Below are 25,275 nucleotides of genomic sequence, written 5' to 3' on the forward strand. Positions count from 1 at the left end.
CCTCCTCTGCCCCTGCCTCTTGACACTTAGGATCATGTGCCTGTTGCTCAGCCCCATTTTGCTATCTTATAACTGCAGGCATTTAACCTTCCCATCATCCTGCGCTATTTCTTAGCAAATGAGGGAGGCATATTAAGATGGTCTGCAATGAAGGGGGAAAGAACATTACATCTACTTATTACTTCTACTGTTGTTGTTACTTCTACTGTTGCAGACAAAGTGATATCCAAGCCAGCCCTGTATTCAAAGGAAATAATATAACTTGCTGTATTTTAAATGTTCTACAGACTGGTTGTATAGAATACATGGTGTCCTAGAAATGTTGTTGGACTGAAATTTCCATAAATCCCAGCCAGCATGGTCAGGGATTATGGGATTTGGAGCACATTAACATCTAGAGAGCACCACATTGGCTACCACTTTTTAAACAAATTCTGCATTTTCAATAAATTCTGAGGCAATGTATAAATGCTGAAATAAATCACATTTGATAAGACTTCCTTAAGTGGAGGCTCCTCTAGAACAGTGTTTCCCAACCTTGTGCCTCCAGATGTTTTCGGACTACAATTCCCATCATTCCTGACCACTGGTCTTGCTAGCTAGGGATGATGGGAGTTGTAGTCCAAAAACATCTGGAGGCACAAGGTTGGGAAACACTGCTCTAGAAGAGTGAAGAAGTGGCTACTTTTTATGTTAGATGGTGACTGGTTATAAAAAGGTGAAGGCATCTGTGGACCAATCATATTTGGCCACTTGATAACCCATAGGAGGGAGACTAACAATACAGTAATGACAAATATACTATGAAGATCTCAAAGCAGAATAAAAACATAATCTGTGCATGTTTCTCTCTACTGTACTCCTATCCTTTCAAAGCCTGCTAAATTAATCTAGACACTATTAATATAGATATATACCATTGCTTAAAACCAGCATGAATATTCAGATCATCTGAGACTCAGAACACTAACCCCCTAGGCCATTCTTGTCATTGAAATCCCAGTGACAAACTCAAGAATACTGAACAGAATAGAGGAAGAGACTGCTCACCAAATAACTCACTAGGTGGGGTTAATAGGTTAATGGGATGCTGTAGCCATACATATCTCTTTGATTTCAACTGAGCAGTTGGATAGGGAAGCACTTACCACAATGCAACAGAGCTTTTGAAAACAAAGACGCAAGCAGAGATGGCTTACAACCAGCACAGTGACATAAGCTCTTTAAATAATAGCTGTTCCTTTCAAAGATGAAATTAAATTAAACCAAGAGCCAGTAGTCAAAGGACATATATTTTTGGAATGATATCAGGAGAAAGAATATTAACTGACATGTGGAAAAGATAGCACTCCTTTCCCCTCTTTTCTTTTAAAAAGGGCTCCTAAGTTGTCTAATTGCCACAATATTTTTGGGTGGCCAGGTTTAACCTTGTCCTAACATGTAAACATACAAAGCACAGCAATGATATGGTGAGAGAAGGCTGTGCAGCCGTTAGCTAAGGAATTTTGTTTTTATTTGCAAACTAGCACTATTGCCTTTAAGCACACAGTTCCCGTGTTTCCTTATTAAATATTTATGAAGCCAAAGCCTTATTTCACTTAACTTGTGTTATCTTTGGTTTGAGCGAGCAGTGGAAGAGCTATTGCTAAAGCTTTCCCAAATCATTCTTACACCCTTTTGCTATTGGAAATGCATAATGTGGGCGAGGGAGGGAGGGAGGGAGGGAATTAGGCTACAATGCAAGCTCACTTGGGGCCAATTCCTGGAAATCCAAACCCAGTAAGATTGGGAATGTATTCAAGAGCCACATCCTAATAAGCAAATACAATAGGTGGACTTTTTCATAAATGCCCCCTATTATGTGCAGAGAGGAAGGACGGAAAAGAGACTCACTCTTTTACCCAGGGTGCAAGCAGCCCCAGACCACAAAAGGTCATATCACTCTCCCCCATCCTTTTGGCATCATTTATTAGAGAATATTTGTCATGTAGAAGAAACATTTTCTTTTCTGCCTACGGAGCAGTGAATTGATTGTCAAGAAGAATCAAGTTGCAACAATAAATTTACCTCAATTCGTAGGCCTCCGGAGTAGGAAAAGAACTCTCTATGCTCAACAAACCAGAGCTTTGGGGTACTATATACTGTACGACAGGTATGGGGAAACGCTGGCTCTCAAAATATTGCTGAACTACAACTCTGTCTCTGGCCATTGCCCATGCTTGCTGTGCCTGGTGGGAGTTGTCACTAAAAACAGAAATGTGTACAAACACATGTTTTGAAAGGCATGTACACCAACATACAAGGATTGTACCAGCAATGGATGGTGTTCCCAGATACATATTTTCCTGTGACCTGGGATAGCTCAGTCGGTAGAGCATGAGATTGTTAATCTCAGGGTCATGGATCCGAGCCCCGTGTTGGGCAAAAGACTGCCTTGCAGGGGTTTGGACTTGATGGCTCTCGTAGTCCCTTCAAATTCTACAATTCTATGATGCTATGGTTCCTAGTGTGTGAGGCAGTTCTGTGCCCTCTATCAGATGCAGTTTTATAACTTTCAAAGGTAAAAGTCCTTTCCAAATGCTAATCTTGGTAGGGGTATTGCACCACCAGTACGTATCCAAAATAATAGATATACTTGGTGAATATGTACTTCTTGATATCATGCCAAGATGCTAATCTAGAGTTCCAGCAATCTGTTCTGATCCTAGAAACTCTCAAGGCTGAAAACCAAAGTACCCACAAGAACTCTCTCACACACATGCACACAAAACACAAATATTATTGCTATCTCCCCCTCCTATTGACAATAGCTGAAATGTTTTCGGTCATAAAACAGCACAGTTCATTGTTTGCTAACCAGAATGCAAATCAAATGTTTCAATCATTGCACAATGTGGATGATTGCTAGCTATATTTCAATAAATGAAAGCAAACTTATTTGCAAACAGTGCCACGTATCTGCATGTGACTCAGCAGTTCCAACAGTGAAAGCCATGGTTACATCATGTATCAGTCCTAAGGTTAAATACCTCTGTGTCTAATACACAACCAAATTGAATAAAAATGTTGCACCTGTTTATGGAAAGCACAGTGAAAATTCTCTTATTGTGAGCATGGTGTCCTTTTCATTGCCCAGCTACAAATAGTGTGATGCAATAGAAGATAGAAAAGGAGAAACGGTTGAGAAGCATTTTAAGAAAATCGGAGTATTGAAAAGAAAGGAAACCACTAAGATACAGAGGAACAAAAACAAAACATTTTATGATTTTTCTTCAGTTTTAGGAGTCACAAAGATTGCATGGTCTTTGAAAAAACATTTTAGGACTTTTAAAGCCCACTTGCTACTTAAAAACAACACAATGTTGTAAGAACTTTAAAAAATAGTGCTACACTAATATCATTTCACCCAAACATTATGACATTTAACATCTGAAGGTAGAAATGCTAAGAATTGTCAGACCAATTATGGGGAATGAGCTAGAACAAAACAACATTGTTACAGTCAACTTTTATGCTTTATTGTTCAATTGGATCTTGGCTACATTATAATATAAAGAAACTACAATTGACTAGATCATACATGACCTCTGCTTAAAAACCTCCAAGGAAGGAAAGTCCAACACCTCTTGAGGAGTCTGTTCCCCTATTGAACAGCTCTTATTGTTATAGAAAATTGTTCCTGATGTTTAGTTGGAATCTTCTTTCTTGTAACTTGAATCCATTGGTTTGGGTCCTACCATCTGAAACGGGAGAAAACAAGCTTGCTCCATCCTCCAGGTGACAGCACTTCGATATTTTGAAGATGGCTGCTATATCCCCTCTCGGTCTTCTCTTTTCCTGGCTAAGCATACCCAATTCCTTCAACCATTCCTCATAAGGCATAGTTTCCAGATTATTTATCAACATGAATGCCCTCCTCTGCACACATTCCAGCTTGACATTATCCTTCTTAAACTGTTGTGCCCAGACACAGGTGTGGTCTGACCAAGGCGGGATAGAGCATGATTTGTATTTCCTTGCTTGGGACAGTATGCCTCTGTTGAGGCAACATAGAATAGCATTAGCCTTTTTTTGCTGCTGCATCACACTGTTGACTCATGTTAAGCTTGTGGTCTACTAAGAACCCTAGATCCTTTTCACATGTACTGCTAGCAAGCCAGTGGTCCCCCAGCTAATAATTGTGCAGCTGGTTCTTCCTACCTAAGTACAGAAGCTTACATTTGTCCCTGTTAAAAGTCATTGTGTTAATTTGGGCTTAGTTCTCCAATCTGCTAAGATCACATTGAATTCCAATTCTGCCTTCTGTGGCCATTTTGGTATCTTCTATATAAATTGAATGAACACACCTTCAACACCTTCATCTAAGTCATTTTAAAAAGTGTTGCACAGCAACAGTCCCAGGACAGAACCTTGGAACACAAATCCACCTAACAGTTCTCTTGCCCACTCCATATTTTACCAGATTCTCCGCAAGCATATCATAGGGGACTTGGTCAAAAGCCTTCCTGAAATAAAGATATACTATATCCACAGTATTTTCATGATCTACAAAGCTTGTAACTCAGAGAGAGAGAGAGAGGGGGGGAGGGAGGGAGGGAGGGAGAGGGAGAGGGAGAGAGAGAGAGAGAGAGAGAGAGAGAGAGAGAGAGAGAAATGTGGCATGACTTGTTTTTGAGAAACCCCCATGTTGGGTCTTAGTAATCACAGCATCCATTTCTAAGAGCTGACTGTTTAATTATCTGTTCTAGGACCTTTCCTGGTATTGATATCAAGCTCACTGAGTGGTAGTTACCTGGACCTTCTCTCCCCCCCCCTCTTTTTTTTTAAGATGGCGACATTTGCCCACCTCCAGGCTGCAGAAACACATACCAGTATATGAAAAGATATAAAAGCTTTATGAAGAATTACTCTATGGCCTGTGGTCCACAGTATATACACTAACAACCAAATAATATTAGAATCATAATCTGAATTGTGGGGTTGGAAGGGACCTGGAGAATCATCTAGTCCAGGCATCCCCAAACTGCGGCCCTCCAGATCCCTAGCTAACAGGAACAGTGGTCAGGGAAGATGGGAATTGTAGTCCAAAACGTCTGGAGGGCCGAAGTTTGGGGATGCCTGATCTAGTCCAACCCCCTGCAATGCAGGCATACTGCAGCCAGCCGATATGGAGATCAAACCTGCAAATCTATGGCTTCACAACACTGAAATGCAGACACTGGAAGGAATTCAACATTACATCAGTACAATCATTAATTTCTGCTTGCCAGACGGCATGATCTCCCCCCCCACACACACATGTTGTTCCAGAGGTTCTCCTGAGCTTCCAGAGTAGATTTGGGGAGATGCACAGAGGAGGAGAGGGGTGAAAGCCCTGTTGTACTAGCAGGAGTCTTGGAGCTGGTTTCCACTAGAGCACCAGGTCAGCTGAATCCACTGTATACATCTGTGAATTCTGCAACTTCTAGCTGGGATGACTGGGTACATTCTTCAAATGCAAACTGCACCACAGCAATATAACACAAAGACTTGGTTGCCCAAATCACTGATATGCTGAAGATGAAGATTTGAAGATGAACACCACAATAGAGGTGTTTCAGAAATAATAATAATAATAATAATAATAATAATAATAATAATAATAATAATTTTATTTACACCCCACCCATCTGGGCGACTTCCAACAGAACACTAAAAAACAGAATAAAACTTTAAACATTAAAAACTTCCCTAAACAGATATACCATTTTGACTTATGAAGTCTTTTTCAGTGACAAATTGTTGGGAAAGGGGACATCCTTGTGAACAGGCTCAGAGAGCAAATTCATATGATTAATTATGCTGCTGCAGACTTTTATGCTGCAGTCGAATAAAAATAGTCTAAGGGTCTTCCGCAGTACAACAAAGCCCAAAGGCTCTCAGTCTTCACTTTCGTCATAAAGATACACTCTGTGCTGCAAGTTAGAGAAGGCTTGACTATGCAACTGTGCCCAGAGTCTCCCCATCCCCCTTGCCCTCCAAATTCCTACAATTTAAACATTCTTACAATATCCACATTCTATTTCACAGCAATATTTAACTTAGGAAAATTTTATTACTATTATTATTATTATTATTATTATTATTATTATTATTTATACCCCACCCATCTGACTAGGTTTCCCCAGCCACTCTGGGTGGCTTCCAACAAAAAATTAAAATACAGTAGTCCAACAAACATTAAAAGCTTCCCTAAATAGGGCTGCCTTCAGATGTCTTCTAAAAGTCTGGTAGTGGTTGTTTACTTTGAAATCTGATGGGAGGGCGTTCCACAGGGCGGGTGCCACTACCAAGAAGGCCCTCTGCCTGGTTCCCTGTAACTTGGCTTCTCGCAGTAAGGGAACCGCCAGAAGGCCCTCGTCACTGGACCTCAGTGTCCGGGTAGAACGATGGGGGTGGAGATGCTCCTTCCTATACTGGACCGAGGCCATTTAGGGCTTTAAAGGTCAGCACCAACACTTTGAATTGTGCTCGGAAACGTACTGGGAGCCAATGTAGGTCTTTCAGGACCGGTGTTATGTGATCTCGGCGGCCGCTCCCAGTCACCAGTCTAGCTGCTGCATTCTGGATTAGTTGTAGTTTCCGGGTCACCTTCAAAGGTAGCCCCACAGAGAGTGCATTGCAGTAGTCCAAGCGAGAGATAACCAGAGCATGCACCACTCTGGCGAGTCATATCCAGAACAGAGTTCTTAGACAAATGAGATCTGTTTAAAATAATTATTTAAATTATGAAGAAATGTGCTCCAGCTCTGTAAAAAGTTTGCTCACGAATCATATTCTTGTGACTCAAACCCTGTCCAGTTATTTCTATCCAGTTATCTCCAGGATGCTTTGTAGGAATCAGAAAATGGGCCCTGTCATGGTTGTAAATCACAAAGTGGTTACGTCTGTATTTTTAACAACACACACACACCATAGAAGAATCAAAAGCTGGACAAATGGTTATTCTCTGGGTAAGCAACCTAAGAAGGTTTCTGAAATTCCATGCATGTCATTTCTACATGGATGGGAAACCTGTGGTCTTCCATATGTTGTTAGACTCCAACTCCCATCAGCTCCAGCTAGCACAGTCAATAGTCAGGGATGATGGGAGTTGTAGTCCAGTAACATCTGGAGGGCTACAGGTTGTATGCCCCTGACTTTATGCATCATCTTGGCAAATACTCTTACGTATGTGAATAAGTACAGTATTCATAAATGCAAAAGGTTAAAAAAAACCCACGTTGTTGTTTTTTTACAAAATAAATAGTAATGCCAACCAGTAGAGCAGTTCCAGCTGCAGAATGGAGACAATGCTAAACAAAGGCACACCTGCTTCTACGGTAGCAGTGCAAATAGGAACACCTTGCAAGTAAAAAGAAAATGAGCATGTTCTGCAAGCAAGCTTTCAGCAGAGTTAATAAATGTGTGCGATGTCAGTCTAACAAAGTTCACAAATACTCCAGAAAAATCAGCTAGGCATTTTCAGAAAGTGTGACTCCTCTCCAGGACTATACATATATTGTTATAATACCGTCTAAGCCTCTCAGAAGATGATTTATCAGCTCCAAACAATTCAAAGCTGTTCTCCTTCTCCTCCAGTGGAAAGCGAAGTTGAAATCTTATTTAGGGGGAATGAAACAGTAGATAACAATAGCTCAATACCCAAGCGGGAGGAGTACAGTTTAGAGACTGGAAAACTTCAAAGGTTACTACTGTACTATCTTATGCACATCTACTTGGAAGTAAGCTTCAATGATACTGTATTCTGACAAGTTATTTTTGCATATTCATAAATAACTAAGAGCAAGCCAAAATTTACTGTTCTATGTTCACGGTAGTTGGAAGAAGCTTTTTGTTGCGTGGGGCCCCTGACTTAATGTTAACCATTTGCTGAATAACAATTTGAAGGATCTACCGTAGCTATGGATTCAATCCTGTTCACCCTAATCCTTCGTGTAAAAGAGAAACATGCCAAGCTTCCCACTAGCTGTGAAAGTGGGAAGGCAGAATTTAAAGCAGGCATAGGCAAACTCGGCCCTCCAGATGTTTTGAGACTACAATTCCCATCATCCCTGACCACTGGTCCTCCTAGGGATGATAGGAGTTGTAGTCCCAAAACATCTGGAGGACCGAGTTTGCCTATGCCTGATTCAGAGTGTCAAGCACGCTTGCTAGTAAGCAGCAAGTCCCTAATCTCTTACTTACATTTGAGTAGGCTCCTTTAGGATTGCATTGAAGGCTTGTGACTACTTTCATTGGCTATGAAGAATATACAAGTATACATTATTTTTATTTGTATGCCACCTTTCCACTGTTCAAGCCATGCTCAATGCAACATGAAAAAAATATACGTAACTGCAAATGTTACAAAAGCAGTCATCAACAATAAGGAAAACATTTCAATTTTCACATAAATCACAATGATATAACAACAGTCTCCAACAACTCTCAGCTGTTTGATCCTGTTGGGATAGAACAGAATGAATGATCTGACATTAAAACCATGTAACTTTTCCGTAGTTGAACTAGCCTTTGGCTCAAGCCCATGCATACATATTTGAAAAGGAAGTGTATCTTACTGTGTCCAATGGGGCAAAAAAGTACATGTACATAGGAATAAGGCCTTAGTTCCATTGCCTCTCATTAGAAATAAACTGTTTAGTTTTTTGGGTGCAAATATTCCATTTTACATGGCTTGGGGGTTGAACTAAAGCCGTTCCCAAGCACGAGAAACTAACCATGCAAATAAATATACTGCGCCCTGATAAAAGCTTGAGAAGCTGTGTGATATGAGGACACATTTGCAAGCCTGCGAACCGAAAGCATATCTAGTCCAGCATCTCTTTCTCACAGAAGCCAGCCAGACGCTTACAGGAAGCTCACAAAGCAGGACATGAGAACAATATCACTCTCTCCTGCTCATGCTCACCAGCAACTGGTTTTCCAAGATCTGCAGCCTCTGAGCCCGAAAGAGTGCTCAGCCATCATTATAAGTAGCCATTGATTACACATATTGATTAAAACTATGTTACGACATATGGCATTATGGTTGAGTAGAAAAGCCCTGCACATTTATTCGTCTCTATGTGGGAAGGGGAAGCCGCTATCAAGATAGTGAATCCCTGTCCCCGCTAAGTGACCTATAGACCGTGTGCACAAAGGCCTGTGCACATTGGCATCAACTGCACCACCTGCACACTGCTATATGCATCATGTCCTGTACAAACATTCTTTGGTATGAGTAGACACTGAACTCCACACACAGAGAGAGAAAGAGAGAGACTAAGCATTGTTGTATTTTTTTTATGTTTTTTGTGTTATTTGTCAGCTGCTCACAGAACTTTGTTACTCGGTAGCATACATTAATAATAAATATCTATGCAAAGCTAAATCACTTCAAATATAGATTATAACACTGCCAACACCAACTTTTCAAAAGGCGCCTGTCCAACAAACAAACAAGCCAACATATGTCACCTGTGCTGATGCTCTAGGAAACCAACTAACCAACCAACCCAATCATTGACTATCCTGCCTTTATTGGAACCAACTGAAATGTCACAAAGTAGTGAGTAAGCTTTCAAGTTCTCATTAATTAAATAATAATCAATACACCACACGTATGCACTTCTAAGTTCAGCACAAGGCTTTTTCAGGTGGGCTGTTATGCAAATGAAGTGGGGAGGGAGAAGGAAATGCATTATTAGGCATAGCTGTTTGGAATATTTAAAAAACATAAGTATTTTAGGAGTGTATGCCACCAAGTCCTAATCTGAGTAGACCCACTGAAACCAATGGAACTGACAAATTTATGCCCATCAGGCAGGCCTTAGGTGGATACAACCCTTAGTGCATGTTTCACCTGGAATAAAAGTGTGTGTGTATGTGTGTATCCTGTTTCTCATATTTTAAGACATACCCATAAAATAAGCCATAGCAGGATTTTTAAGCATTCAAGGAATATAAGCCATACCCCGAAAATAAGACATAGTGATAGGCGCAGCAGCAATGCCGGCCACGCAGGAGGAGGAGGAAAAAAATAAGACACCCCCTGAAAATAAGTCATAGTGTTTTGGAGAAACACTATATATATATATATACACACACACACACACACACACACACACACACACCAGAAACGTACACAACAAACCTGTTCCAAAATTTAAAGGAAAGCAGTAAACACCTACAACTTATTGGCAAGGCAGGTGGGGCGAGATGGGGAGGGTGGGGGGGGGACCTCCAAGCTCTGCCTGCCCAACCTTTCTCCTCGTTCCTTGCTGCCATTCTGGACTTGTGTCACCAGAGGTCTTCCAGGAAATATGGTCACTAGTGCTTAGCAACCAACGAGGAAGAACGGATGGAGGAAAGGGTAGACACGCTCCCCACCTATCCCTAAGGCTGACTCAATGTCTCTCTCTCTCTCTCTCTCTCTCTCTCTCTCTCTCTCTCTCTCTCTCTCTCTCAGAGATGGGGAGGGGGGAAATAAACACATTTCCCACCCAGAAACAAGGGCGTACCCACCATGCGGCAAGTTAGGGCAGCTGCCCTACTCTAGAAGCAGGGCTGGTGGGCAGAGGCGGAGCACAGCCCGGCGGAGCGCGAGTTCGCCATTCCCGCCGCACCGCGCCGCACCCTCCCTCCAGCTCCCCAGCGCGCCCTCAGGCAAGGCCAAGCGCGGCGGGGAACCAGGGAGCGCGGCGCGGCGGGCGGGAACGCTGAACTCGCGCTCCGCTGGGCTGGGCTCCGCCTCCGCCCACCAGCCCTGCTTCTAGGGAGGGGCACAGCCCGGCGGAGCGCGAGTTCGCTGTTCCCGCCCACTTTGTGGCCCCTCCCCTTCCGTGCCTTGGCCCCTCCCCTTGCCCCCCCAGTTTTGATCCTGGGTACGCCCATGCCCAGAAAAGTTTTTTTAAAACACAACAGAATCGAAGCGAGTGACTTTTAGCTGCTCCAAACCACCAATAAGCAGCATTGGAGTGACTCAGGGTCTAAGGCAAGATAGAGGGTGTTGTTTATATAAAAACCAAAAAGGCGCGGCTCCAACTTCACCTGCCCAGCTTCTCCCATTCGTTCCAAAGTAGCAGCAGCCCGAGATGGGGGGTGGACGACTTTACTGCTGCCGCCTCTCTGCCGCGAGACAGGCGGCTGTAGGCGACTTCTCCCGACGCGCAAGTGGCAGCCGGGTGCGCGCAAAGCTCTAGCCTGGTCCGCGCCACGAAGAGAAGGGAAAGTGAGGGAGGGGGGTGAGAGGGAAACCAGCACTTACTTGCTCCCATGCCCCGAAGGTGGAGTTCGGCGCCCAGCTACAAGTGAATGCGCTGGCGCTCTCCGTGGTTTGGTCCCCTCGCCCGGCTGGCCACAGGCTCCCTGTCGGACTTTCTTCCCGTCCTTTGGGCCACTTCTCTTTCCCTCTTCCTTCTCTCTCCAGGTACTCCCTCCAGAGCGAAGGGGAAAGTGTCGTCGCGCCTAGAGAAAACCCTCTTCAGAAACACTTCAGCGCCTGCCTTCCCTTGACCGGCGGTAGCAACAGCAGCGCCAGCGCCCCCCCCTCTCTCCTGCCCACGTGAGCCGAGCGAGGCCGGCCCCACCCGGGCTCGGGGGACCCAAGCAGCCCCAGGCGCTGGAGGGCTTGCCGGAGGGGGGCGGGCAACAGGGCGCGGCTTGGCGAGGCGGAGGAAGGGAAGGAGGGAGCTGAAGAGAAGTTAGCGTTGCTGGGCGCGCGCAGGGCAGCTGTTTTGCGCTCGGGGCCCCCTGTCTCCGGCGCGCCGGCTGGGCGCAGTTCGAGGTGGAGAGAAAGAGTGTCGTCTGTGTCTCGTGTGTGGAGGGGAGGCTTGGACAGGGAGGGGCTGCCAGAGGGAGGGTGGTGAGCAAGCCGCTTGGGGGGGTGAAGGAAGGAAAGGGCTGTGTCGTCCAAGCAGACCACCATTAAAGATCTGGGATCGGGCTGCGGAGAGAGGCAAAGACCGGAGACGCCTGTTGAAAGCCACCAAGGCAGCTGGAACACATTCTCCAACCTGTGGCGAAAGCGAGTGGGTTGCCCTCGCTTGAGAAGGAGCGAAGCCAAATAAAGGACCACGCAAAAACCTTGACAACTCCTAAAATATTTGAGCTCCCCCCCCCCAGTTGATAGGCATGGCCATTCAAAGCGTGTGTGCGTGCCTCGATTGTGCAGGGTGGGGCTTATCGCCCCACCCCCATATTTTATTCAAGTTGGCACCCCTGCCCTGCACAGACTCTATGCAATAGAATAAAAAGATCAGCATCCCCTCCCCTCCCCCCTCATAGTGTCTCGTTTACTGAATGTAAACGGGTGGTGGTTGTGGGGAGGCTATGAATGGAGAGAGAAGATGCTATATGTACTTGTTTATCTGTTTTTGTATCACACAAAAATCTTGAATAAAAGCTAAATTGAAAAAAAGAATGTCATGATAAGCCTTCCATGATTCTAGATTCAAGTAAGTAGCTGTGTTGGTTTGACACAGTCGAAATAAATAAATAAAATTAAAAAAATGTCCAGTAGCACCTTAGAGACCAACAAAGTTTGTTCTGGGTATAAGCTTTCGTGTGCATGCACACTTCTTCAGATACACTGAAACAGAAGTCAGTGTATCTTCTGTTTCAGTGTATCTGAAGCAGTGGACATGTCCACGAAAGCTTATACCCAGAACAAACTTAGTTGGTCTCTAAGGTGCTACTGGACAATTTTTAATTTTTCTTTTTTACAATAAGCCTGTTTCGGCCAAAATGGATGCTGAGGGTGGGTGGTGTGGGAGACTTCCCAGAAAGGAGAAAATCCATGCCATAGGAGGTCCAGAACTTCATTAACGTATGACCCTGAAATTCCAGATCCTTGCTTTCTGTGATGCCCCCAAACTGAGTAATTGACACTCAAGGGGGGGGGCATAGGGACACCACAAAACCCAGCCTTGTCTGATTGACTCCAGACCGGTGCCAAATAGATGAGCAGGGGTGGCACAGCTAGATGGTGACGGCGAGATGGTGGCTAGATGTCTAGTTGATGTCTAGATGGTATCTAGATGGCTAGACATTTAGACAGCAGATAGATGTCTAGATGGCATGTAGATGGGAGCTAGACATCCAAGTGGGGGCTAGACATCTAGCCACCATCTAGACAGGGCAAGACGTCTAGATTGCGGCTGGACATCTAGACAGTGGCTAGAAGGCTTTAAGGGCCGTACTAGTCAAGGCATGGGATATCCATAATCAGATCTTATATAAACACTTAGGACTGGATAGCTCAGTTTATTAGAGCAGGGGTTCCCAATTAGCTAATTACTGACGGCCCCTTATTTTTCAAAAGCCAAGTCACCGACCCCCTGCTTTTGAAATTTTTTATAACTCTATGGTAGTTAGCTCTGCAAAGCAATTTTTTGAACAAAATGTGGGGCAGCCCCTCATAAGCGAAGGATTTTAGGTACAGTATACTAAACAACAAAGTGCAAAATTTGTGATATTATCGTGCAAAAATGACCAAAAAAAAAAGTTGGGAGGAGGCAAGGAATGGGGCCATGGACCCCCTGGGTGTGTTCCATGGAACCCCAGGGATCCCCAGACCCTTAATTAGGAACCACTGGATTAGAGCATGGTGCTGGAAACACCAAGGTTGCAGGTCCGACCCCCCTATGGGACAGCTGTGTATTACTGCATTGCAGGAGGTTGGTCTAGATCAGGGGTAGGGAACCTAAGGCCCGTGGGCCGGATGCAGCCCAATCACCTTCTAAATCTGGTTCATGGACGGTCCGGGATCACTGTGTTTTTACATGAGTAGAATGTGTCCTTTTATTTAAAATGCATCTCTGGGTTATTTGTAAAGGTAAAGGGACCCCTGACCATTAGGTCCAGTCATGACCGACTCTGGGGTTACGCGCTCATCTCGCATTATTGGCCAAGGGAGCCGGCATATAGCTTCCAGGTCATGTGGCCAGCATGACAAAGCCGCTTCTGGCAAACCAGAGCAGCACATGGAAATGCCGTTTACCTTCCCGCTGTAGTGGTTCCTATTTATCTACTTGCATTTTGACGTGCTTTCGAACTGCTAGGTTGGCAGGAGCTGGGACCAAGCAACAGGAGCTCACCCCGTCACAGGGATTCGAACCGCCGACCTTCTGATCAGCAAGCCCTAGGCTCAGTGGTTTAACCACAGCGCCACCTGGGTCCCTGGGTTATTTGTAGGGCATAGGAATTTGTTCATCCCCCCCCCCCAAAGAAAATATTGTCTGGCCCACTACATGGTCTGAGGGACAGTGGACCAGCCCATGGCTGAAAAAGGTTGCTGACCCCTGGACTAGATCCTCGGGGTCCCTTCCAACTCCATGATTCTATTATTTATATTGAGTTCAGCACTGCAGATGTCCCAAAATTGGATCAGAACATTCCCTAACAATGCCAGTAGTAGTTCTGGGGACGGGATTTTGATCAAGGAAGTGTGTGTTTGTGTGTGTGTGTGTGTGTGTGTTGGGGTTAATCAGTGGTAAGTTTAGACTCTGGACTTAAGGGTCTTTGAGGAGCAGCTCTTTAAAAAGAAATTCACATGACTTCACTTAAATACTGTATGTTGAAAGCCCCTGCTGAGCTGGGGGGAATCCTCCTGTTCATTCTGATGAGTGGAACTTTGGACTTCTTCCCCAAAGTTCTTCTCTGGTGGTACCACTGGTAAGGCCCTAGCTACACTAAACTTTCAAAGTAGTACCATACCATTTTAAATGGTCATAGCCTCCCTAAAGAATCCTGGGAACAATAGTTTGTTAAAAGTGCTAAAGTTGTTAGGATTCCTCTATTCCTCTAACTGCACTACAAATCCCTCTGGGAATTGTAGTTCTGTGATGGGAATTAGGGCCACCTGACAACTCTTAGCACCATTAACAAACTACACTTCATAGGATCCCTGGAGGTTTTTAAGCAGAGGTTGGATGAATGCTTTAGCTGAGATTCCTGAATTGAAGGGGGCTGGACTAGATGACCCTCAGGTTAACTTCTAACTCTCCAATGTTTTGATTCTTTGGGGGAAGCCATAGCTCTTTGAAGTGGTATGATACTGCTTTAAATGCATGGTGCAGATGGGGCATGAGTTAAACAGTGCAGTTGCCCAGTGTTCGGCCTCTCCCTTTGGCGGTTTTCAACTAGAAATATAAATGTTGGCTGAACCATTCGCAGCTCTAATGTACTGTAGTTTGCCTCTAAGCAAATGAAACCTAGAAGCTTACCAAACTGTGTGCTACAAATTTGGTTGCCAGTGTCATGGAAGCAAATAGTGCTAACATGGAATTCTTAAGCGAGAACTGTGGTTATAATAGTTGATGCACATAATATGTTTCTCCCTGAAGCAGAGTTGCGAAGGGTAATTCTGTGCTAAATGAATTTCTGCCTGCCCCTCGCCTATAACAAGATGCCTGGTTGTTGGTTTTTTGGGGTGGGGTGGGGTGGGGTGGAGTGGGAGGGTGGAAAAATGACAGTCTTAAACCATGTGTATCATACCAAAGTGTGTAGATTTGCCATCTTTTTCTCGGCAGGGTTTCTGAGCCCATTAAACGCTAGGACTTCAACTTTCTCTAGCATGGATATAAAAGCAATAGGATAATCACCACCTGCTGAATGTCTTCATCTCATTTGGGTATGTGTATTTTAGGTAGGGATAACAACTCCTTCTTTGGCAGGAGAACAGAACGGAAGGCACGCCTCTGAGAATAGTGCAAAAGAGCAGAAATCCAACATTTTCTGAGCATGCAAAAGATGGAGCAATAGATGATTCATCTACGGACTTTTTTGGGGGGGGGGAGAGAAGGAGAGAAAGGACTATTGTGAAGGTATTAGGCAGGGGACCCGTGGGGGAGGGGGGAGGAATTGGCAACCACTCCTTGTAAACAAATATACACACAAAGGCATGGCAGAAAAAAAGTCAGCAGGTGATTCCATTCCCCCACCCCTTGCCAATCACTTCAATTTCTGTGCTGGGAAATGTTTTACTTGATGAATTTCAGACCACGTTAAAGGCACAGGACACCTGCCAAAGTGCTTGCAGGGCAACAACAAAACTTTGCGAAGCTTGTCCTTCTATTGGGCATAGTGAGGCGGCATCTCACTTGAGCGTGTCATAAAAGGGCAGCACATTGTTAATTACGTATTTGGGCTAGAAACACTACCAGGGTGTTTGTGAGATATTTCTGTCTGGCGTGCTAAGATAACCTGGTTGAGTTTGGATAGTATGCACTGTGATTTGGAGGGTGGGGCAAGGGACACATATTTCCATATTTCACTGGGACGAGAAAGAGGACAGAGATCCCTCCGCTGGATTGACATTGCGAATGATTTGCCACAGCTGTTTATTACGTACTCTTTTGCATTGTTTATTATCATGAAATGTATTTATGTTACTGCTGGGTTTTTTCCATTTTGTATTGTATGTTATCTATTTACATTACGTTGATCGTGCTACCAATGTTGCGCACCTTCCCGCGCCCTTTTGACAAAGAACAGCATACAAAAAGCTTCAAAAAAATAAATCAATGCAAGCTACACACCGCCTGGGGTTGGGGTTCCCTCAATCACACAGCTATTACAGGTGCAGGAACAGTGTCAAATTTCCCTATTATTTTGTCCCTCTATGTACTCCATCGGCCTCTCAAAATATTGAGACTTGGCTGGGCGGGGAGGCGAAGGATTTTACAGATTCGTTCGCAGAATTAATGCCATGCGCCGCTGCTGCACACGCGTCTGGCGGTGAAGCTGATCTATGCCAAAAGAGAAACCTGGGGGGGGGGGAATGCCCGCGAAGGGTTAAACCCTGGAATAGAGCCAATCCGCCCTGCAGCTCGTCGAAGGCAGAAGCAGCAATCTGCTCTAAAAGCCCTGTCGATTTCCCCGGGGCTTTCAAGGGAAAGCTAATGGCTGGGAGGAGAACGGAACGGAAGGCACGCACCAAGCGCAGGGAAGAGACAACACGCGCCCTTTAACTGGGCGTTGGCCGCCGCCGCGGCGGAGCGAAGCTCTTCCGGGGAGAGCAGCCGGCAATCTCCGCGCGCAGCATAAAAGCAGCGGCTGCTGCAGACTTCGGAAGGGGCGCGCGAGGCAGGGTGGGCAGTGGTTGCGTTGTGGGACGGGGAGGGAGCGAGTCAGAGGCAGGGAAGGCGACAAAAAACAAACGCCGGGCTGTGGGAGCTTTCCAAAAGGAACCTCTTTGGCTCTTGATGGTCTCTAGGGATCCAGCAGTAGCAGGCAGGGAGGGGTAGCGCGTCAGGACGCCCAGGGGGCCGGCGTGCTTCGACGGCTAGGGCGGAACATTATTACCAAAGGAGGGAGCAAAGCAGGCTGCATGGGCCTTCAGGGTTTGTGGGAGAGGGCAGGACACCCACCTGCTTTCATCCTCTCTCTCTGTACTACCTCTGTCTAGCAGATTGGGAATGAAACGTTGCAACAGTTGCTCTAAATTACTTTCATTTGACTCCAAGTGCTCAGAAAAAAAAACCTGTCAAAATCTTTCTGCAATTTCTTCTTTTTAAAGTATTTATTTACTTGAATCAGTGGGGGGTGGGACAGCTGCCCTATACTCCCCCCCCCCGTTTTGCCCATGGCAGCAGAAGTGCCAGCTTGGCCCCCATGGCCGTGGGTGCCTGGGGTCGTGGGTGTCATGTAGTGTACATGGCCCTGGCACTGAAATTTGTGGCTGCTTGGCCCCTTCATGGGGGTTTTTGTGGGTGCAGGGAGTTGGCACTGAATAAGAGATGGGAATGAGGGGGGAGGCTTGTTGTAGAGAGTTACGGAAAGCCACTCCCCTGACTCCAACAGCCGAAGTGGACAGTCAAATAGTTGAAACTGGCTGCTTCTGGTCCACACCCCTCTTTAAAGCAAAATATTTCGATGCAACTAGTTGGTAAAAGTTGGAAAGTTTGTGTGTGTGTGTACCTGCATGGGTAAAAATAAATTTTACTTTCCCCTCTTTTTCATACAAATGATGGGAGGTTAGAACTAAAACAGGTTAATGATGGGCTTTACTCATTTGTGTATAAGATTGCTGTAGAAAGAGATGGATGTTGCATTGGGGAAAAATAAGTAGAACTAGTTCAAACAGAGCACCATAAGTTCAGTTAAAGTGGGTTCTATAAAACAAAACACCTGAAGTGTTAAATGCCCGAGTAAATTTGCAGCCTTAAGCAATATAGGGTTTAGGGGTAAAGCAGAGAAGGTCCAGTCCTTCACAGTTTTACAGATGTTCCTCACCTCTAACTTAAAAACACACATCTTCAAAATAGTTTTGTTGGGATGGAAATATTTACCACAAAATAACACAATATGGCTTTCTTGTATTTAAAACATTTAGTTTGTTGCTGTTCAACCTATAAAAAATACCCTAAAATGTGTGTTGAATTTTAAAGGGGAAATCTACCTTTTAAACAACAAAATATTTCTACATGGCTAATATGAACATCTGCAGAACCATGCTCACTGATGCAGCAAACCCATTTGTGGTTCTATCGTGTTTGCTGCTTTTGTGTGGATTTCAAACCCCTTCCCCCCCTTTGTATCTGAGCATGCTGGAAAGGTTTCTCCTACTTTTAAACCTTCTAACAAACACTTGTCAACCTTCTTTAAGTGTTTCATGTAGGAGTATTGCTGATGCCTTTTCAAAGTAGCCTTGCAATTTTCCTCTTTATAAATGAATTTTGTCCTTTTACATTACATGAGATCAATATGCTTCATCTTCCTATTATGTTGTTGTGGAAAAACAAACGGAAAAACCCTATGATTCCGTTGTGGAGCTTTCATTGTTAGGAATGCTCTTAATTTCAAGTACCCTGTTTCTCATATTTTAAGACATACCCATAAAATAAGCCATAGCAGGATTTTTAAGCATTCAAGGAATATACGCCATACCCCGAAAATAAGACATAGTGATAGGCGCAGCAGCAATGCCGGCCACGGCAGGAGGAGGAGGAAAAAAATAAGACATCCCTTGAAAATAAGCCATAGTGTGTTTTTTTGAGGAAAAAATAAATATAAGACATGTCTTATAACAGGGGTGTCAAACTCAAATTCATCGGGGGCCGCATCAGCAGTTTGGTCACCCTCAAAGGGCCGGTTGTGTCTGTAGGCCTATGTGTCCACTCTTTATTATCATAAATTATTGTCACTGCATTCAATTATTACTGTTTTTTGTAATAATGTAAGCTCATTCCCACCCCCACGCGGATCACATTCCTGCGTCGTGGCGCGTGTGTGGGAGGGGATGTAAACGAGGGAAATTTGAACAAAAGGTGGGGATCGACGGCTTGGGGGGGGGCTCAACTAAACCTTCGGCAGGAAGGAGAAAGCCACTGCTGGGATTGAAAACCTGCAGATGGAAAGAGGGCTTCCCTCTCCCGCCCTGCGCACACCCAAACCCCGCTAGGCAGGATGCCACACGCTGCAACCCACCCCATGCTTTGGAGAGGGGCAGGAACATGCGGTGCAGCGCCAACTCCCTGCTTTGCTTTTGCATCCTCCCTCCTCAGCGCCAGAGTCCCTTCCCCTCGCGCTGAGGGAGGGCAGCGGATTTCCCGAGGAGGAAGGTGGCGGCAGCCCCAGCGGATGTGCATCTTCGCCTCAGAGCTGCTCTTCCCCCCACCCGCGCTGTTGTCATCTTCACCGCCGCCTCTCCCTACCGGGACTGCAGGCAGAGGAGGCTTGAAAACCTCCCCCCCCCCAAAAAAAATTCCCCTCCCACCTACTCAAACCGCGAGGCGACTCCATCTGGAGCCCTACATCACGAGGGGCTGAGAGGAGGCGGCGGCAGAGCGGGAAGAGCAGGAACCTGTGCCGTCGTTGCTGCCTCCCTCCCGGCCGCCCCCCGGGGAGCAGCTCCGCCGGAACTGAGAAGCCAAAGAGCGGCTCGGGGGTGGGGGGCAGAGCAAAAGCCAGGCACCCTCCCGAGTGTCTATGAGGAGAAAATGGGGGAAGAGGGAAGAGAAACCTGGCTCCATCAAGAGAGTGACTGTTGCGCTTCGCCTACTTCCCCCTCAGGCTCACTCCGTGTCCCTTTCGCCCGCTCGCTCGCCCACCTCCCGGATGCAGCCGAGGAGAGGAAGGGAAGCAGCGGGCGGCGGCTCCCCAGTGCCGCCTCACTCGCTCTCAGAGACAACAACAAAGCCCGCCAAAAAAAAATCCAGTGCTGCTCTGTCCCGGCACCAACTTTGCCGGCGGCGCCTGTAGGGCTTTCCTACCTCCTTGGCGGGCTTCCTCCTCCTCCTCCTCCTGCATCTCACTTCCCCATCTGGCCGCTGAGCCACTGCCTCCCTCAGCCTCATTCGAAATTGAAATTCCCTGGCCAAGGCCGTCAGCGCGGCTCCAGCGCCCCGGCCTCCACCTGCAGCCCCGCCTCCGGTTTTGACCCTCGGCCAATCGCAGGCTCCAGAACTACTGTCAGCAACTACTGTCAGCAGCTACTGTCAGCAGCGGCTACGCGGGCCACATGATGAGGTCTGGCGGGCCGGATTAGGCCCCCGGGCCTTGTGTTTGACACCCGTGTCTTATAATATGAGAAACACGGTAATTGTTTCCAGCCTGTTAAAACAGCAGGTGCTCTCTTTCAGTAACTGATGGCAGTATGGTTTCACTTCTTTTCACACCTTGTAAGAGTTCCTTATCAGTCGCCTGATTAAGAAATCATCTTTGATCATTATCAATAGGCTGCATAAATTGCGGATTAAAATTATGGGTTGTAAAGATGGAACTTCTGTGCTGTAAAGCTTAGAATAAAAAGTTATCTTGTTAGGAGTGGGGGGGGGGGAACTTCTCTATCCACCCTTCTCCATGCCATACATAGTTTAAAAAAACTTCAACATTGCTGCCTCTTACTCACCTTTCCCTTAAAATTAAGAAGTCCCAAATTCTGCAACCATTCTTCAATCCCTTTGATCATTTTGATTGCCTTTTTCTGCATAAATTTAACCATGATGTCTTTAGGCAGTGAGTTGTTAGGCCACTGCAGAAGTCTTTCTCAAAAAGCTGCATTGTATTCTTGTAAAGCCTGGTAGGATGTTCTGGAACCAAGCAATGAGGAATGTTGGACATATCTGGTCATTTGAAGTTTTCTGCTATCCCTTTTATTATAAGCTTCAAACAGTGAGGACTATAGTCTGCCTCTTTGGGATGGAGCAGAACATACTGAGTTGTCCCAGTAAGGGTTTTTGTTTAACTTCAGTGGTTTGCTTCATGAATAAGTTAATGGTTTCACTGTCCATCTTAGACATGTCTGATATGTGGTTCTGTCCTCTGTCAACCTGAGCTCCCAGCAGCTTGATGGTACGTTCAGGGCCTTTAGCATATGCGGTGCTATGGTGAAAAGATCCACCCAGTGCCCCCCACAGTTGTTGAGCTTCTTTAAGGGAGTCTCACGCTGCTAAAAACATACCACCGATTGCACAAGGGAAAGCAGATCGCAGATCGCACCAGGTAAAATAACGTATCAGAACGCCACCAGGGAAAACAGCATCACCGGATGGAAGGGGTAACAATACACCTGCAGGAAGGGGTGGCGACACACACTTTTGCCCCTTCCCAAAGAGAAATCAGGAGTGTACCATCCTCAATGGCAGAGCAAGGTCAGGTGGTGCCATTTAGGTGATTGATGGGTTAAGCAAATAAATGTCGATTACAGTATTTGTATACTGTATTACCAAAAGATCATGATCATGATCATTCCATGATCAGCAGAGATGTCTTTTGGAGATATTTAAAGGACTATAGGACTATCTATACCCAGAAGTAAAAACTGCTAGAGGTCTGGTCTGCACCTAGTGACTCATTTCCAAATTACTAATTTTGGAGGTCACTTTCTTATAACAATATACTCTTTCCCTCCACCCACCCAGCAAAAAAACCACAGTTCTTTTCTTTTGGTAATTTACACTGCCGCCGCCACCTGCTGCTTTAGTGAACAAGATGAAACCATGCTGAGCACAACAGGACAACTCCCACGGTGCTCAGCCTCCCATAAGTACTTTCTGGAAATGGCCCTGGAGGTAGGAGCAGAGCCACTGAAGCACAGGGTTCCCAGCCCCCACCTCCGTGAGATGCTCCAAAAGGATACCATGGTACTGAAAACTGCCAGTCAATCAAGGGGAACAAGCAGGTTCACATTCCACCTATCTTTCTCCCAATGACTCTTGTCAACCATGGCTACTAAGGCAGGTTCAGTGGTATGGCCAGCCCTGAAGCCAGACTAGAACATATCCAAGTTGCCTCCAAGCAAGCCTGAACCTGGACTGCTGCCACCCTTTCTAGTGCTTTGCCCCCAAAGGGGTTACTTGCCAGTGTAATAGTTGTTTAACTACTGAGCCCAGGGAGATCTTCTTAAGGCAGGGACACACCCACTGCATTCAGAACTACAATACCTCTCAGATGAAAAGGAACCTGTGAAATTCAGAGCTACCTAAATCTGGTCTTGCAGGCAGATACAAGAGTGCTGTTTATCACTGTGCTGATGGTTATTATATTTCAAATGGAGCTACTGCACCCCGCCCTGGGGTCCCTTGTGAAGAGGGGTGGGGCTGAAAATATTTCAAGCAAATAGCTAAATGAGGAAAGCCCTGTTAAGTTTTACAGCCCTAAAACAGGTTAACAATACAAAAGATTACAACTGTTTATCTTATAATCTGCTTCTGAAGTCATTTTGTTTTTAAATTTTTTTATTGGTTTTATATCACAATAAACAAAGAAAACAACCACATAACATAAAACAAAAAACAAACAATAACAATACATGAATTCATTTTGATTTTTCTTTAACTTATCAAACCATTGTCCTCGGGACTTCCCCAAGCCCCCCCCCCCGTAACTGATTCCCATTTCTAATCATCTTTAACAGTTTCATCTTCTTACTCTTTTCAAAACTTAAATTGTTTCATTTCTTTTACCACTTCAAAACAACTGCACTACATTCATCTTAACTTTCCTCCTATCTATTTTAATCCCTAACACCTAAAATAAATTTTCTTCCATAGAAGTCCTTATATTTATACACCACAATATTTCCATAAATAAACTTTAAACTTGTTCCAATCTTCCTCCACCTTCTTTCTGGTCTCGGAGTCTCCTCGTCAGTTCAGCAAGTTCCATGAAGTCCATCATTTTCATCTGCCATTCTTCTATAGTTGGTAATTCTGGTTTCTTCCAGTATTTTGCAATTAAGATTCTTGCTGCTGTCGTGGCATACAAAAAGACAGAGTCATTTTGATGGTGTCAGAGGGGCTTTCATCATTGTACTCTTTTTGCCGCCTGCTAAAAACATTTTTGTTTACCCAGATATTGAGAATGCTGATGTGTTCTTAGTTTATTATTGCTTCCAATTCTTTGGATGTTTTAATTGTGTTCACTAATAATTTCATTGTATTATCCTTTTTGTTAACTGCCTTGGGGTTTTTTTTCCGGGGAGGGGGGCATGGGCGGTTACAATCACTTGGGATATAAATTTCACGAAATAAATAAAAATAATAACGGAATAAATAAAAACAAACTCGGAGATAGCTACATTCCACTTGCAACAGAAAGCCCACCAGCTGACCTGCAAGATGTGATTTCTCTACAAGCCTCACAGTTCTTACACAATTTGGAAAAAAACTTTTAAAATCAGTGGAACTCCACTCTAGAATTGTACACCTTCTTCTCTAGGAGTAAGCTCCATTGCACTCAGCAGTGCTTACTTCTGAGTAGGCTTAAACTGTTATGCTGCAATCCTCTGCTGCAGCCTAACAGTGATATCCTAAGCACTCCTGTCCAGAAATATGCACATTTACCTGGGAGTAAGCTCAAATTGAGACTGCTAAGGGTTGGCTTCCCTTTTTGTCAAATCGAACACCTCAGCCCTATCTAGGCTTGTTACTCGTAAGTAAGTCCTACAGTGGGCCTTTCTTCCTAGGACTTCAGTTGCTCTTCAATGATTATCAGAAAACTGCTTCCTATAGTTTTCGCATCCTCTCCTACATTGTTGTTGTTGTTTAGTCGTTTAGTTGTGTCCGACTCTTCGTGACCCCATGGACCATAGCACACCAGGCAGTCCTGTCTTGCACTGCCTCCTGCAGTTTGGTCAAACTCATGTTCGTAGCTTCGAGAACACTGTCCAACCATCTCGTCCTCTGTCGTCCCCTTCTCCTAGTGCCCTCAATCTTTCCCAACATCAGGGTCTTTTCCAGGGAGTCTTTCTCTTGAAAGTTATTTTCTTGATGGCTTTGAGTTCTTTGCTGCATGCTCAATCCAATACTGATGAAGTATTGGATCAGAGGATTTTTTAAGATTTTTGTTGTGGTGGTGAACAGAGCCTCCATCTTTAGTCCATGACCCTTCCCAAGGAATTTGTGAATAAACGAGATGATGACCAATGTGTATTTTCATAGAAATACTTCACTGTGAGGTAGTTTAGTTTTAATAATAAAATATTTCAGACCTTTAAATATTTCAGAGTCCTGATTAATTCCCCTCCCCAAACCTTTTTTCTTTTCTTTCTGCCTATCAATTACAAGTGGCAAGGAAGACAGTCACGGGGACAAGAACAAACACAAGCTAAATATAAACCGTGAAATTCCCCGAAACGAGAAGTAATCGACTATAATAGGGATTAACTGAAAATATCAACATCAAGAACTAAACGGTGCAAAAATAACTTAAGTAATAAATCAAAGTTATGGTAATTTTAAATGGACTTAAAGGAAGCCAATAACATTCCAGTAATAAAGGGTTAGACATCTCAACGTAAAAGCTCTACTTCTGCATCTTCAAAAAGGTTTGGAAACCTAAAATGCAGACAACAAAAGGAAATTCAACTAAGCTATATTAGCTTTTAAAAGACTTCAACAACTGGGCTAAGAAAGCTCCCGTGATCCAGTTGTTACTGGTGTTTGGCAAAGTCTGCTTTCTCATGCTTCCTGACTTACTTTTGGATATTGAGGCAGTTTGGCAAAAGAAGTTAATGAATTCAAAATAAATGGATATTAACTAACATGACATGGATAAGAGCTGTTTTGGCTGGCACAAAATGCAATACCTTGGTTTTGTTAGAAGATTTAGGAAACAGCTTGTGTAGGAAGACCTAGCAGAAACAACAATCTGCTGTCACTCTGTGGACAAATGTAGCATTGCAGATTTTTTATATTAAAAAAATTAAAACCCCATACATACGTTATTTTATTTGTATGCCACCTTTCCACAGTTCAGACCATTCTCAAGGCAGCTTACAACGTTAAACAATACATAATCACAATATAACAA

Source organism: Zootoca vivipara, chromosome 1 (genome assembly GCF_963506605.1).
Source record: "Zootoca vivipara chromosome 1, rZooViv1.1, whole genome shotgun sequence".
In the NCBI taxonomy this organism is placed as follows: domain Eukaryota; kingdom Metazoa; phylum Chordata; class Lepidosauria; order Squamata; family Lacertidae; genus Zootoca; species Zootoca vivipara.